The sequence below is a fragment of the Lynx rufus genome, unplaced genomic scaffold, assembly GCF_022079265.1.
Source record: "Lynx rufus isolate CCGP_SWC_20201006 ecotype Redwood Valley unplaced genomic scaffold, mLynRuf1.p SCAF_25, whole genome shotgun sequence".
Lineage (NCBI taxonomy): Eukaryota > Metazoa > Chordata > Mammalia > Carnivora > Felidae > Lynx > Lynx rufus.
In genome coordinates, this window is record NW_025814840.1 from 88,010 (window position 1) to 101,832 (window position 13,823).

General features: G+C 43.6%; 1 pseudogene; it reads left to right on the plus strand.

The window, feature by feature from the left end:
- The first annotated feature begins 10,934 nt into the window (after nt 1-10,934).
- Nucleotides 10,935-11,735, plus strand: LOC124518584 (39S ribosomal protein L45, mitochondrial-like; annotated as a pseudogene).
- The last annotated feature ends 2,088 nt before the right edge of the window (nt 11,736-13,823 follow it).

Genomic DNA, 13,823 nt, shown 5'->3' on the forward strand with positions numbered 1-13,823 from the left:
CCTGACAAATTCACCATTGGTCTTTCCATCCAAGGAGGGTTTAATAATAAGTCTGAGTCTCTTAAAGGCAATATCACAGGGCTGATCTCTTCCTCTCCTGTCTGAGATCTATGCCCTGACACAGGATATTGTGTCACATCCTAACCCCAGCACACTGAGCAATTATTCCATTTGTACATCATCCTGAATGAATCACTTCATCAGCCTCTAGAGTCAGAGTTATGAGCAGAATTACTTATGGATGTTTCAGCATTCACCCATCCTGCACAAAATGATTTAAACTGGACTTGAGGGTGATATTTTGGGACTGGTATGAGTAATGATGAGGTGTCTTGTACCTTCCTGGGGTTGTCTTTTCCTACCTGTGCTCAGAGCATGGTGGGTCAGGTGAGACAAGGAAAATAAATAGCAATGTCACCTTGGTGACCCATTTGATCTCTTTAAAGCTCAGTGAAATCAAAGTGTTCCATAGGATTAACAGTCCCTCTCTCAGGCATTCGGTTGCTTGGTGTATTGTGATTGGTTGCAAAGTGCATCACCGGAATTTGTTACAGATGACATTTAAAATGGTATGGTTTGGGAGGTAATTTTGTTTTTAAAGAGTGAATTCCAAGCTGTTCCTGTAACCTGCCCCTCTCAGGGCACTGAGGCATGCTTTCATGAGTAAAAGACCAGAGGGCATCTGTGCTGCCAGCACAAAGCACCACAAACTGGGTGGCTTAAAATCATAGAACTGCATTCTCCCCTGGTTCTGGGACCAGAAGTCCAGAATCAGGACTTGGTGGGGCCAGGCTCCCTTCCAAGGGTCTAGGCTCCAGTCTGGTGAATCAGGAATCCCAAATCCCAGTAGTAACATCAACAATGTGGACTGTCCAAGCACTTGAGAAGAATTAGATTACATGAATTGTTTGCTTTTATGAAGACATCACAGATGTCTCTTGAAAAATCAAATATTGCAGGTAGTTGAGGACATTATCGCCTCTGACTTACAGGCTGCTTTTCCGGCATCCTTCATTTGGCTTTTGGGACCCAACTGCCATGGGTTTTAGATGGACATGACTGAAAGGATCCCAAGTCACTGGGATCTACCCCATGTTCAAGCTCCAGGAAGGGCATTTGGCTTAGGACCCATTCATAAGGCAGAGACTCCCACTCGCAGTAGTTTTTGTTCTGAATCTAACTCCTAGTATGGTTGACCACATGGGTTTTCTTCCGTTGGTAAACTTGGAGGAATTGCCTAATTTTATTTAAAACGCTCAACAAAGTTCAGCACTGCCTTCTTCATCAGGGCGGCCGTTGGGCCTCGGGCGGTGGCGGGAGGTGATCCAGTGACCACGTCGTTTCGGTTCGGCCTCGGTCGGGCAATGGACACCCGGCGTGGCGGGTCCAGAGGGTGTGAGGCTGCACCTGCTCCTCTCCCGGGGAGCCCCTAGGTCCTTGGACCCACCACCCCTCGGTTCAACCCCGGTCCCGCCCGGTCCTGCGCTGCCCCAGCCCGGTCCGGCAGACCCTACATCAGTCACGAGGCCTGTCAGTCCAGCAGCCAGGTCACTGTGGTCACCAGCGCTTCGGGGAGGCGGAGAGCTGTGGATTCGAGGACGTGGGTCGTACAGTGCACGTGGCCGGCTGACCCTACGCCCACAAGGACTGCATACGCCCCCCCCCCCCGGCGAATCCCCACTGTTGGCCCTGAAAGCCACGCAGCACCGGGGACAAGGTGTCAGGGGGCCATCGCGCGGTGGATCCTGCACCAAAATCTGAACTCGAACTTTCTGCGTTTGTTGATGCAGAAAATCAGATGGCTTTCACAAGAGCAAGTAAAGTGGGAGGGTGACTGCAGTTTTTAACCGTGAGTTTATTCTTTGAAGAATAAAACACTAAACGCAAGATAGTGGACATGTCCCCCACCCCATCCCCCACGTTGAGTGCCGGGGTGTGACTGTAGACACCCAGTCAGAGAGGATGAGAGGCAGGTGTGCCACCCAATGCCCAGTGCGTGGCAGGCCTGGAAGTGCACCCCCCTGCCAGGCTGACCCCTGGGCACCCTATGTGCCTGTCAGAGTAAAGGCCACTTCACGGCATAAGTGGCCTCTGGCTGCTCTCCAGAGTCCTGGGGACCTCAGGCCACACTGGCGTAACTGCAAACCCTGGGTTTATAGATTACACGCAAGCATAAGATAGGTTCTGAAGAAAGTATCTCCTTATATAAAATTAAAAAAAAAATTTTTTTTTTTGAGTGCTGTTCCAAATGACAAGATCTCAAGATGATTTTGGTGAGGTCCAAGCAGCCTTTTATGAGAGGTGGTGTTAGTCCCTTTCATCACGCTTTACGTTGGGCCTCAAGGTTTCCTGGTACAGACTTTGGTTTGGAGGCTAAGGTTATGGGCACAGCTCTGTCACCTGTCACCTCTGTCACTTCCTCTTGAAGCTTGTTTCCTCACCAGTCACAGCAATGACAGCCCCTCTCTCACACAGTCACTGTGAGGATAGTGGCAGGGTCCCTGGCATTCAGTGCTTGCTTAGAGTGAAGGCCACCTCCTGTCATGAATGACACTGTCAGGTCCTTCTGGTCTGTGCTCAGTACACTCACCCTTACAGCAGTGCCTCCCCAGGTATGCATGATCCTTTGTTGTTTACCAAGTACTCTTCTGGAAAACCATTCTGTGGGAGGAGAAAACTATAGCAGGGAAGCCCGAGACTCAGCAGCCTTTTCAGAATTCCCACTGTGTTTGATCCATGTGTATCCAAGACTTGTGAAGCCAGAGGCGTGATTCCACCTCCCCCTCAAACGCAGAGTTTAGAATCACTGACTGTTACAACCAGTGGATCAGTCTGGCTAACCACAGGGACCCAGGGCTGCTTGCCTACGGGACAGACCAGTGGGCCCAGTTGTGGGGAACTGGGATTGTTCACATTTGCCGGGTGCCAGCAGGTGTGGTTTGGGGTAGCGGGTCTAACCAAGAGGACGCAGACAGACACCATAGCAGACAAAGGAAAGCACGTCTGCACCAGTGGATGCCACGCGGTGGGGCCCGTGCCCAGTGTGGGCTGACAGTCCTTTCCTTCCAGACGTGCTCCTGCCCTGTGCACAGAGGGATGCAGCGGGGGAGAAGAACTAAGAAAACCCACTGCTATGGACTGATCTTCTAGTTCAAATATGAAACCCAGCCACACAAAACCAGGGCTGGTGTGGCAGAGCCCAGAAAGCTGCCTTTCTGTCTGTTTTACCCAGATGGAAAAAGTCTCTTAAAGGACTTCTTAAGACTAATTTATTTGGAACTTTATATATATATTTTTTCATTAAAAATTTTCTAAATTAACGTATGATAAAGCTGACACTCCTAAGAGTTTTGACACCTGGTATGGTTTTCTGTCACCATCACCACAATCAGAGCACAGAGCAGCTGTGACTCTGAAATATCCTTCCAAGCTTCCCCTTTGTAGTCAAGCCCTTTGGCCACCCCAGCCTCAGGCAACCAGGGCTTGGTCCTCCTTCTCTGGGTTCTCACCTTTTCCAAGGTGTCACACAAATGTAATGGTGTGTGATGTGACCTTGGGAGGTGGGCTTCTTTGGGATCCCTTGGGTCTAATGTCTTTGACATTTATCCATGTTGTTGCTTTTTGGTGGTGTTCCACTGAATGATTTTTGTTTTACATTCACCCAATGAAAGATATTTGGGTTGTTTCCATATTTTTGGTGGTTGTGAATAAAGCTTCTATAAACATTTATGTAAAATAAGTCAATGCATATTTCTTTTTATTCAATATATGGCAAGTTATTCCTAAATGTAAATAACTCTTAAAAATTTTGACAGTCGTGTATTAGGTACACAATTTATTAGGAATAAAGACTTCTAATCTGTAGTAAGTAGGCTTGCTGGCCCATTAATAGGGCTGGATTCAGGTGCCTGTAACCTCTGTGGCTATGCAAGGCCCTATGCTTCTCTTAATGCTCTGCTGGAATTGTCTTGAAACTGTGCACTGGGTCCCACAAATTATATACTCAGTTTAATAATCATAATCAAAGGGAAATTTTTATATCTGCTCCTCTTTCCCAAGTCTCTTGGATGTCACAGTTTTTTTCGTTACTTTATTCCCCCCAGTTAATAGCATATTCTGTTAAATAAGAGCACACAGTCTTGAGATGAAAAGAAGGCTATAGCTGAGAATTTTAAGAACAAGTCCCCCCCCACCTAGCAGGTAAGCTCTGGCTCTTGGTACTTTCTAGGCTGTGTCTGGGTTACCAGGGAGTCTGGCCATGTCTGACTAAATAGATTGTTAAGATATGAGATGACTTCTTAGAACAAAGCATACCTGCAAAGTTGTCTTTCCCTTTAAATTTCACCTGCCTCCTCCATTATGATTGTTCATGGTTACAGTATTGCATAATTTTCTGAATTATTACTTTATAGCTTAACTGACTGAGCCACCCAGGTGCTCCAAATTATTATTTTATAGCTTTTAAAATCTTGAAAGCCTTTTTCTTTGAGCCCAGTTTGACCAGGACTAATTGTCACTGGTAGCGTATTAGTTTCCTAAAGCTGTCATAATAAATTACCACAAACTTTGTGACTACAAACAACAAAAGTTTATTTTCTCATAGTTATGGAGGCCAGACATCCCAAATAAAAATATCAGTGGGTTTGGTTCTTTCTGGAGGCTCAGAGGGAAACCTGTTACACACCTCCCTTCTAACTTCCCAGTGCCACTGGGAATCCTTGGTGTTCCTGAGCCTCTTAGTGGATCACTCCAATCTCTGCCCCCATCGCCACATGGCCTTCTTCCCGGAGTCTCTTTGTGTTCTCTTCTGTCTGTATCTTCTTTCATAAGGACACTGGTCTTTGTATTTAGGGCCCACCCAGATAATCCAAGATGTTCTCATCTCCAGATCCTTAATTCCATCAGCAAAGACCCTTTTTCCAAATAAGACCATGTTCATAGGTTCCAGTTGGAAATATCTTTTAGGGGCCATCATTTAACCCACCACAGATAGGATGAGTCTTTTGGTCAGTAAAATCTCTTAAGCTTCTGCGCATGAAATAATTTCTGTCTTATTAAGGGAGATGATTCATTTCATAAACACCAAATAAAAGTTGTGCTGTCTAATTAACAGTAGGTTTACAACCTAGTGGAAATATGTATGAACCACAACCCCCCCCCCCCCAGAATGGAGCCCCATACCCTTGGACACTTCATTTCCTGGTTCTTCTTCCCATCTGTGCTTCACAGACTTAGTTTCCTGGGCTTTACAATGACCATGTATCATAGCATAAAGGGAGGAGAGACTGAAAGATTCCAATCAGACTACTTTTTGCCTTAGGTGGGCATAGGTGACATCCAGTAAGGCTGTAACCTTTGTATTACTCAGCCAATGAGGAACCAGGGGAGGGACTTCAGGCTAGGAGATAAATTGTCTGCTGTAACCGTCCTGAGTGTGCCTGTAGGTCAGACACCCACTGGTTGCAAGAATGTTCATTAAGTCCTCACTTCACTGTGCTTGATTCTCTCTCCATGTCCATCCTTAGTTTGCACTGATGGGCTTATTTCTCACACTAGTCATCTTGGCTGTGACTGTGGTGAGGGATGGGTCCTGCACACACTGGCATGCACTGGTTTACAGCTTGCTCCAGAGTACAAAAGCTGACTGTTAGGTTTCCAGGAAATTTGCAAGCCATTTGTTCCACACAACCATTATTAAGAGTTAAATTATATAAATTTACAGTTAAATAAGTTACATTAAAACCAAACTTGTATATACTTAAAACTCATCCCTTCCTAATTATTTACTACATTTAATTGTTCTGTGCTCTGAAGTTATTCACGTCTGTTGCACTTTCATGTGCTGCTGGCCATCTCTCCTCAACACCAAGCACAGTCACATTGGTAGCCTGAAATCAGCTGTGGCAGCAGTGTTCACAAGGTGGAAATCGGCAAGTGCTGACCTCCTCCCCCAGAGCCAGTTGTTAAACATTTCTGAGAATCCTAGTGATCCTGGTATCCATGACAGTAAGTTCTGGAAACTTCCAAGCAAGAATCCAGAAAAAGTGTCCTGTACTATGGATACTAGGTAGCCCGGATGTTATGATTTCAGTGGGCAATTCTTTAAGTGGGCAATGCATAATTAAATGTTGTTTGCAATTTTTAACTGACATGTGACTTTACCTATTACTACATTTATAAGTCAAAAAAGATTCTTTGCCAGTCTATATATCCTTACTTTTGTTTTTGAAAATAATGTTATCGAAACTTAGATGATAACATAAATGTTTTCAAGAGTGCAAAGCTGATAGTTTGCAGACACTTGCAAACCTCTTATTTTGGTCAGTTTAGGGATACTACAACAGAGATGCTCTCTGAAACTTGGAGTTGGCCAGGCTTTTAACTTTGTGTGATCTAATGGAATACTTTAGTTTGATATACTTTTTCGTTTTCCTTTGTTTTGAACTGCCTCCCCAGGCATCAGCTGGAAGTGAATTAAATGGCCCGAGAGGCAGCAAGAAGGTTCTGAAGCTAGCAAGGTATTAGAATAAAATTGATTATCTGGAGATGTTTGCATATGGAAGCAACCCTCCTACCTATTCATTTTTGGTTCAACCTAAGGTGTGTGGGAAGCTTGATGCAGGGTTTGATCCCTCTGCCTATGTGGCTTCTGAATCAGGGATGAACAACTTAAAATACATAAAAGAGAAATCATAAATAAAAGCCAATATGACTAAGGGGAAATATAATTTTAAAAAATATTAGAAATTTTATCTTTAGGCAGTTTCAAATAAAAAATAAATCCAGAAGGTAAGGAGAGACCTGATTTGAAGCTATTGCAGGTGGGTAAAGGGGGGGCATGACAGTAGGGGTACACAGACACCATATCTGCAGGTGTCTCAGAGGTCAGGCAGATAGAGCTGTTCTTTCAAAGCAAGGAGTCAACAGGCTAGAAAGAACTCCTGTGGAGACTGGCTGAGCAGGTGCTGTGACTGGACAGTGGGGCAGGAAAAGTGTTTGTGGTTGGCTGGTTCTCAGCAGAGGCTGTTGGGGGGAGGGATAATGTTCTGCAGTCCAGTCTTCCTTAAGCCCCCAGTGCTTCCTTAAGCTCACAGGAGGCCAGAGTTCAGGGGTCCAGAGGAGGGAGAGAAGTCAGACTAAAGTTTGGGCAAGTCAGGCTCGTGGTCATTTTGTCCAGATTGGTCAGTGAGGACAAAGAGTTCAACATACAATCATTATAAGACAAAGAACTAGAATTTGAAGGGTCTGTGTCCGGTCTTGTTGCAGATAAAGAGGGTCAACCATGTGTCTTAGAGAAGTTATATGCGGAATAAATTTGCAGTAAGTTTTCTGAAATACAGAAGGGTGATGGTAGTGATGTGGAGAACTAAGGCAAAAGAAATGTAGATAAAATTAAATCTCATTATAACTTGCAGCCATTGACAAATACTTGACAGGCAGAGTAAGACATTCCTCCATGAACTCCCTACTGTCTTAATGTTAATGCTTTGCTAGAGGGGAAACAACCTTAGCTTCACAATAGCCTGGCTTCCGGGATCCTGTAAGTCTTCTTTAACATATGAAAATTCTTTTGGAAACTTCTTTGTGTTTACCTCCCCCAACTTCCAAGTATATAATCAATTTCTCCTCACGGCCTAGTGCAGCTCTTTCTGCCCAAGTGTCCCATCACCATGCTTTAATAAAACCACATTTTTTTATTGTAATGAAGACATCTCAAGAATTCTTTCTTGACTGTTCACTTCAGAGTCCCCACATCCAATTATGTGAGTGGTGGTGGGATTCCTTGACTATCTATATTTTCCAGGAGTGCAGGGTGAAGTTCAACATATTCTGCAGCTAATGCAGTTCACTCCATATTTTCCATTAGACTTTGGCTCCAATTTTGTCTCTGTTTGAGAAGTTGGATCAGATATTTTTGTTTTGTGTTCTATTAGCCTTTCATTTAAAAAAATGCCTCTGGGATTGGTTGGTGGCTGGAAGTAAAAGTTTTGCATGGGTCCCGGCTTGTAACTTCTGTCTTCACAAAGCAATTGTGTTTGTATTGTCTCTACCCCTTGTAACTTCTGTCTTCACAAAGCGTATGTGTTTGTGTTGTCTCCACCCCAGTCCCGAATGCTTTCCTGCAAGCTTTCCTGCAAGATGCGAGACATAGCAAAGGTGTTTTTGTAATTGGAAGCTGCCACAATGACTGTGCTCCAAAGCCAGGGGAAGGGGATGTTCCTTCTGGAGCCCCCAAAGGGTCGGCCTTCCTGTGTTGACTCCTCTGAGTTTCTCCCTTTCCCCTCCCTTCTCTCCCTCCTACTGATGGCATCACTTTTTGTGTTGGGAAGCACTGCAGACATATTATGTTCTCTATGCGGAATAGCTGTCCCTGCACTGCCTATAGTAATGGTGCTTGATTCAGAAAGCACGTAAGAGAATATTTGTGGCAGTAGAACTTTAATCATGAACCCATCCCTGCATCGTTCAATGTGTGCTGGTTAGTACAGCTTTACTTATGGCCACCTCACACATGTAAGAACACTTATACATGTATACATTTTGCACACATTTGAAATGACATGAGTAAATATTTGGGAGATGGGATGGTGCTACAAGAGAACACGATCTGAGGTGCAGACCTGTATCTCAATGTCCACCCCAGTCACTCACTTCTGTAAGTCCTGAGCCTGTTGCTAAAACTGAGTGTCTTTCCACATCTGCAAAATGCAGGTGCTGAGCTGTGCTAAGGGTGTTGTTGTGAGGGTTAAACTGGATGAATTTGTAAAAGAACACACACCAGGTACTGAGCAAATGTTAGTATCCTGCTCTAATTTACTGAATGTCAGCACATGCACCAAACTAGACCCCCTGAGGGTCCTACTTTCAGAGGTCTTACAATCTAAATGGGAAATCATATAGACAGATATATGATATGTAAATGCATATCAATTTACATTTTCAGAAAACCTACCTAGGACTTTGCAAACTTTTATCATCACTTGAAATTAATCTTGTATTTTGAGCCTTGTGCTTATTCATAACTTAATCTTTGGTGGGTCTTTTTATCACCATCCCTTTTGCCCTCTGCCTTAGGTACTTGACCCCCTTGGTGTCAGAATTTTACTAATCATAAAACGGTGACCTCCGTGCTTAGCACTGTATTAGCAGTCATTCCTGAAGCTGCATTTTATGCAAGGAATAGATCTGTACAAAGTCTTTGTCTTCCAGGCCCATCCTTCTCTCTCTGCACCTGCTGCTTTGCCGGTCTCAGCTGCCCAGCACAGGCCAATTTCATTCCTAAGCAGCTGCCAAACACCAGGTCAGCCACAGGAACTCCTGTGCCTCCCTCCCCACTGGAGCAGGAAATTGTGGGTAAAAGAAGAGATGCACGGAGGAGCCTGGAAGGAGAGCCGCCTTTGCGAGTTCACCACAGATGAGGAGGCACAGGCAGGCACTGACAGAGACAAGGGATGGCAGGCTCTCCCCAGGCTGCATTAGGACCACAAGGCTGTGAATGTGGCCAGATTCCTGCTCCAAGGTCTCTTTTGTCCTCAGGCAGCCATGGAGCTGTCAGGCTCAATGAGGCAGTAACACAGCAGAGGAAGCTGTGCAAATGATTTTGTTTTGCACTTGGGCAAAGATTGCTCTGTCATGGCAACAGGAGTTGCCTGTGAATTTCTAGGCTCTGTGTCTGAAAGCATTTCACTTTGGAGACATGAAGAATGTGGTCAATGCCTTCACAAGGCAGCAGGAGGATTTTGTAGACCTATTTTGAATACTGAGAGAGGGATTCAGTTACCATCTCCTGGCACACAATGACCCTCAAAAGGGCCATTCTTAGCTCAGCAAGTGTAGACCATTCCATTTTAACAGCATCCTTCTATATGTTATAACAATTACTAACAGGTTAACGGTAGGTGAGTTCAGGCCATGGGATAGACGTAGGGAACAGAGATTCATGGTAAGAAGCTTCTTTTGGGGTCTTCAATGATAATTATTAGTTCTGGAGAAATATTCAGAGCCTGATGGATTCTTAAAATGGAGCACAAAATTGCAAATAGATATTCTGTATAATGTAGTCAGCGTATAGTGATCAGGTCACAAACATTGATGATTAATTTATTTGGTTAGGTACAAACTAAGAATGGGAAGACTAAACAATTTCAAACCATGTGCTTTTAAAAACTTTTTAATTTGAAATGATTGTAGATTCACAGGAATTTGTAAAAGCAATATTAGAAGGAGGTCTCATGTGTCCTTTACCCAGTTCTCCCAATGGTAACATCTTGGGTAATAGTAGTATGACATCACAACCAAGAAATGGCATTGGACAGTCTACTAAGACTATTCAGATTTTACCAGTTTTGCATTCACTTGTGCAGGCATGTGCATAGCTCTGTGAAATTTTATCATATCTGTAGATTTGTGTAGCCATCACCACAATCAAAATATGGATCTTCTCCATCACCAGAAGACTCCTTCTTGCTATCCCTTTATAGCTACACCCATCTCCTCTCCCCATTCCTAGCTCCAGGTAACCAGATCTGTTTTACATCTGCATAGTTTTGTTATTTTAATGTTATATAAATAGAACCATAAAGTGCATTTTGAAATTGGCTTCTGTTAGTCAGCATAATTTCTATGAGATCCATTCAAGTTGTTAGGTGTATCAATAGTTTTTATTGCTAAGTAGTATTCCATGGCATGGATGTATCAGTTTCTTTAGTCATTAATACATTGAAGAATAGTTGAGTCATTTCCACTTTGGGCTATCAAAGAAAGCTGTGGCATGGTTAATTTTATGCATCAGTTTGGCTGGGCTGTGGTTCCCAGTTGCTTGATCAAACACCAGCCTAGATGCACACCCAGGCTAGCCCTAGCATCTGCTTCTTGTCTACTGTGCCAGGCTCCTCACTCTTAGTCCCCATCCCAGTGGCCTTGGCATGGACAAAATGGAAGACGCCATGCCACAGGGATTGTCTTGTTTATACAGGGTGTAGGGTGGTGGTCTTGGCAGCTAGTCCTCGTGACTCAGTCCATAGCTATGGTTCAAGTGAGAACTATAAAATGTTTCACACCCTGTATTTACGAATCCAAATACAAATCAGAAAAGGAATTTATAGAATATGCCCCGCAAAGCAGGACTGGTCCTTCCTCCACAATGCTTGAAGCACCCACACATTTGGTCTCTATAGCTGGTGTCTTTGATGCCTATGTTCCTCCTGAGGGTGATGCTCGCGTGTCATCTCTTTCAAAAGACTGACACAGACTGAGCAATTGAGAGATGCTGTGGTATCAGTGTTGTCAAGCTGCAGGATAAAAGAAAATGGTGCTAATTATAAAACAAAGGGCTTCCCTGAAAAATCAAGGATATCTTTACTGAGGCTCATCTTTATCTAAACAATTCAGACCATGACTGATTTTATACTTCGGTAACTGAAAACTGTTTCCTGGACATGGTCTGGGAAATTAAATCTAAGACTATCCACTGGAACTTCGTAGAATCTTGAGCTACTGAGAGTGGTTCAGGTTCACTGTTCAGGTCTGATGAACCAGGGCAACATTTATGGCCAGGTCATGGTCTGCATGCACACCTGGCAGACCCTGGCCATCTGTGACTGGTTTGGCCAATCAATGTATGATCGGGATGTGGCCATCTTGCCCTGCAGTATGTTGTGTTGGAAAAGTACCTGATAAACCCCTATGAGAGTTGGATAATGCATTGCCAGATTGATAATGCAGCCAATCCTTAAAGAAAGCAGTGATGATCCTTGGCCTCCAGCTAAAATGGGGGGAAGGAGAGGCACATAAGCTTCAACTAGCCTAATGTCAAAAATGACTCCTGGGGTAAAGCACTGGTGGTGAGGTGGCTGGAAGCGGAGAATTGTCTTGAGTCTGGGAGCTGGAAAGTCCATCTCCACTGTGCTATAGAAACACTTGCCTTTCCTCCCTTATTCCACTTGTGGCTCTACAGCAGAATTGTCTTCAACACCCATGGCTGATGGCAGGGCCCAGGTGGGTGTGTGATATGCATAGACATGGACCTGTTTCTTGTTTTGTTTTGTTTTCTTTTGTTTTAAGTTGCATGCCTAGCTTCTGAATGAGATGAAAGACAGTATGTTCCAGAGAACATCTGATACCAGTTTTTCCTGCAGCAGGGACTGTCAGGAGCAAACTGGCACAATTTCTTTCTAATCACAGGGCAGGGATCAGAGGCTGAAATAAAACACTATCAAAGTGTTGGACAGTTATGGTGGGTTCTATTCATTTCCCCTGGTTCAGACCGGAAATAAAACAGCCTTCAAATGGCAGAAATGGAAGGTGGGCTTATTGTGAGGGATGTGATTTCCAGGAAATCCAGACTTGGGAAAAATAATTCATATTTATGAAAAACGGTACCATTTGAGATGTTTTCTCACTGAATCAGCATTTGAATTTCATAGAATGTAAACCCAAAGAAATAATTTATCTCTCAACCAAATAAAATACTAGTCTATATGTTGCTGTGAAGGTACTGTCTCTTTTAGATGTAATTAACACTGGAATCAGTAGACTTTGAGTAAAGCATATTACCCTTCATAATGTAGGTGGGCATCATCCGATCAGTTGACAGTCTTAAGAGAAAAGACTGAGATCTCCCAAACAGGAGGAATTCTGCCTCTAAACTGATTGCCTTCAAATTCAAACTGCAAAAGATCGATTCTTCCCTGGTTCTTCATCCTGCTTGGCCTGCCCTGCAGATTTTGCATTTGCCAGACCCAACAATGGAGTCAGCCAATTCCTTAAAATCAATGAGTTGATCAATATCTATCTATCATCAATCTAACCATCTACATTTTTACATGCTATCGGTTCTATTTCTCTGGAGAACCCTGATTAAATACAGTTTCTATGGACATTTAGGTGCATATTTTTTTTAATGTTTATTTATTTATTTTGAGAGAGAGAGCAAGCATGAGTAGAGGAGAGGGGGAGAGAGAGAGAGAGAGAGAGAGAGAGAGAGAGAGAGAGAGAGAGAGAATCCCAAGCAAACTCCATGCTGTTGGTCCAGAGACTGATGCGGGACTCAGTATCACAAACCATGACATCATGACCTGAACTGAAATGAAGAGTCAGATGCTTAACCGACTGAGCCACCCAGGTGCCCCTTAGGTGCATATTTTTTTTTGTGAATACAAGATTTTATTTTTCTGGCATAAATGCCTAGGAGTATGATGTTGGGTCATATGCTAAATGTGCATTCATTTTTTCTAACTGCTTAACTATATTTCAAAGTGACTGTATCATTTCACGTTCCTACTCAGCAATGTATGATGAGCCAGTGTCTCTTCATCTTTACCAAAATTTGGAATCCTACTGTTTTATTTTATAGTCAGTCTGACGGGTACATAGTTATCTCATTATGTTTTTTTTTAATTTTTTTGATGTTTACTTATTTTTTGAAAGAGAGACAGAGTGAGAGGCGGAGGGGCAGAGAGAGGAATCACAGAATCCGAAGCAGGCTCCAGGCTCCGAGCTGTCAGCACAGAGCCCGACATGGGGTTTGAACTCATGGAGTGTAAGATCATGACCTCAGCTGAAGTTGGACACTTAACCGACTGAGCCACCCAGGCGCCCCTCATTATGGTTTTAATTTGCATTTCCCTAATGGCTAGTGATCTTCAGTATTTTCCATGTGCTTATTTGTCATCTGTGTGTCTGGTAAAATGTCTATTTATGCTCTTTGCTCATTTTTACATTGGATTACCTTTTTATTTTTTATTTTTGTGTTTCAGTGGTCCTTAATATAGTCTAGTACAAGTCCTTTATCCACATATGGTGTCCAAGTATTTCCTCCTAGC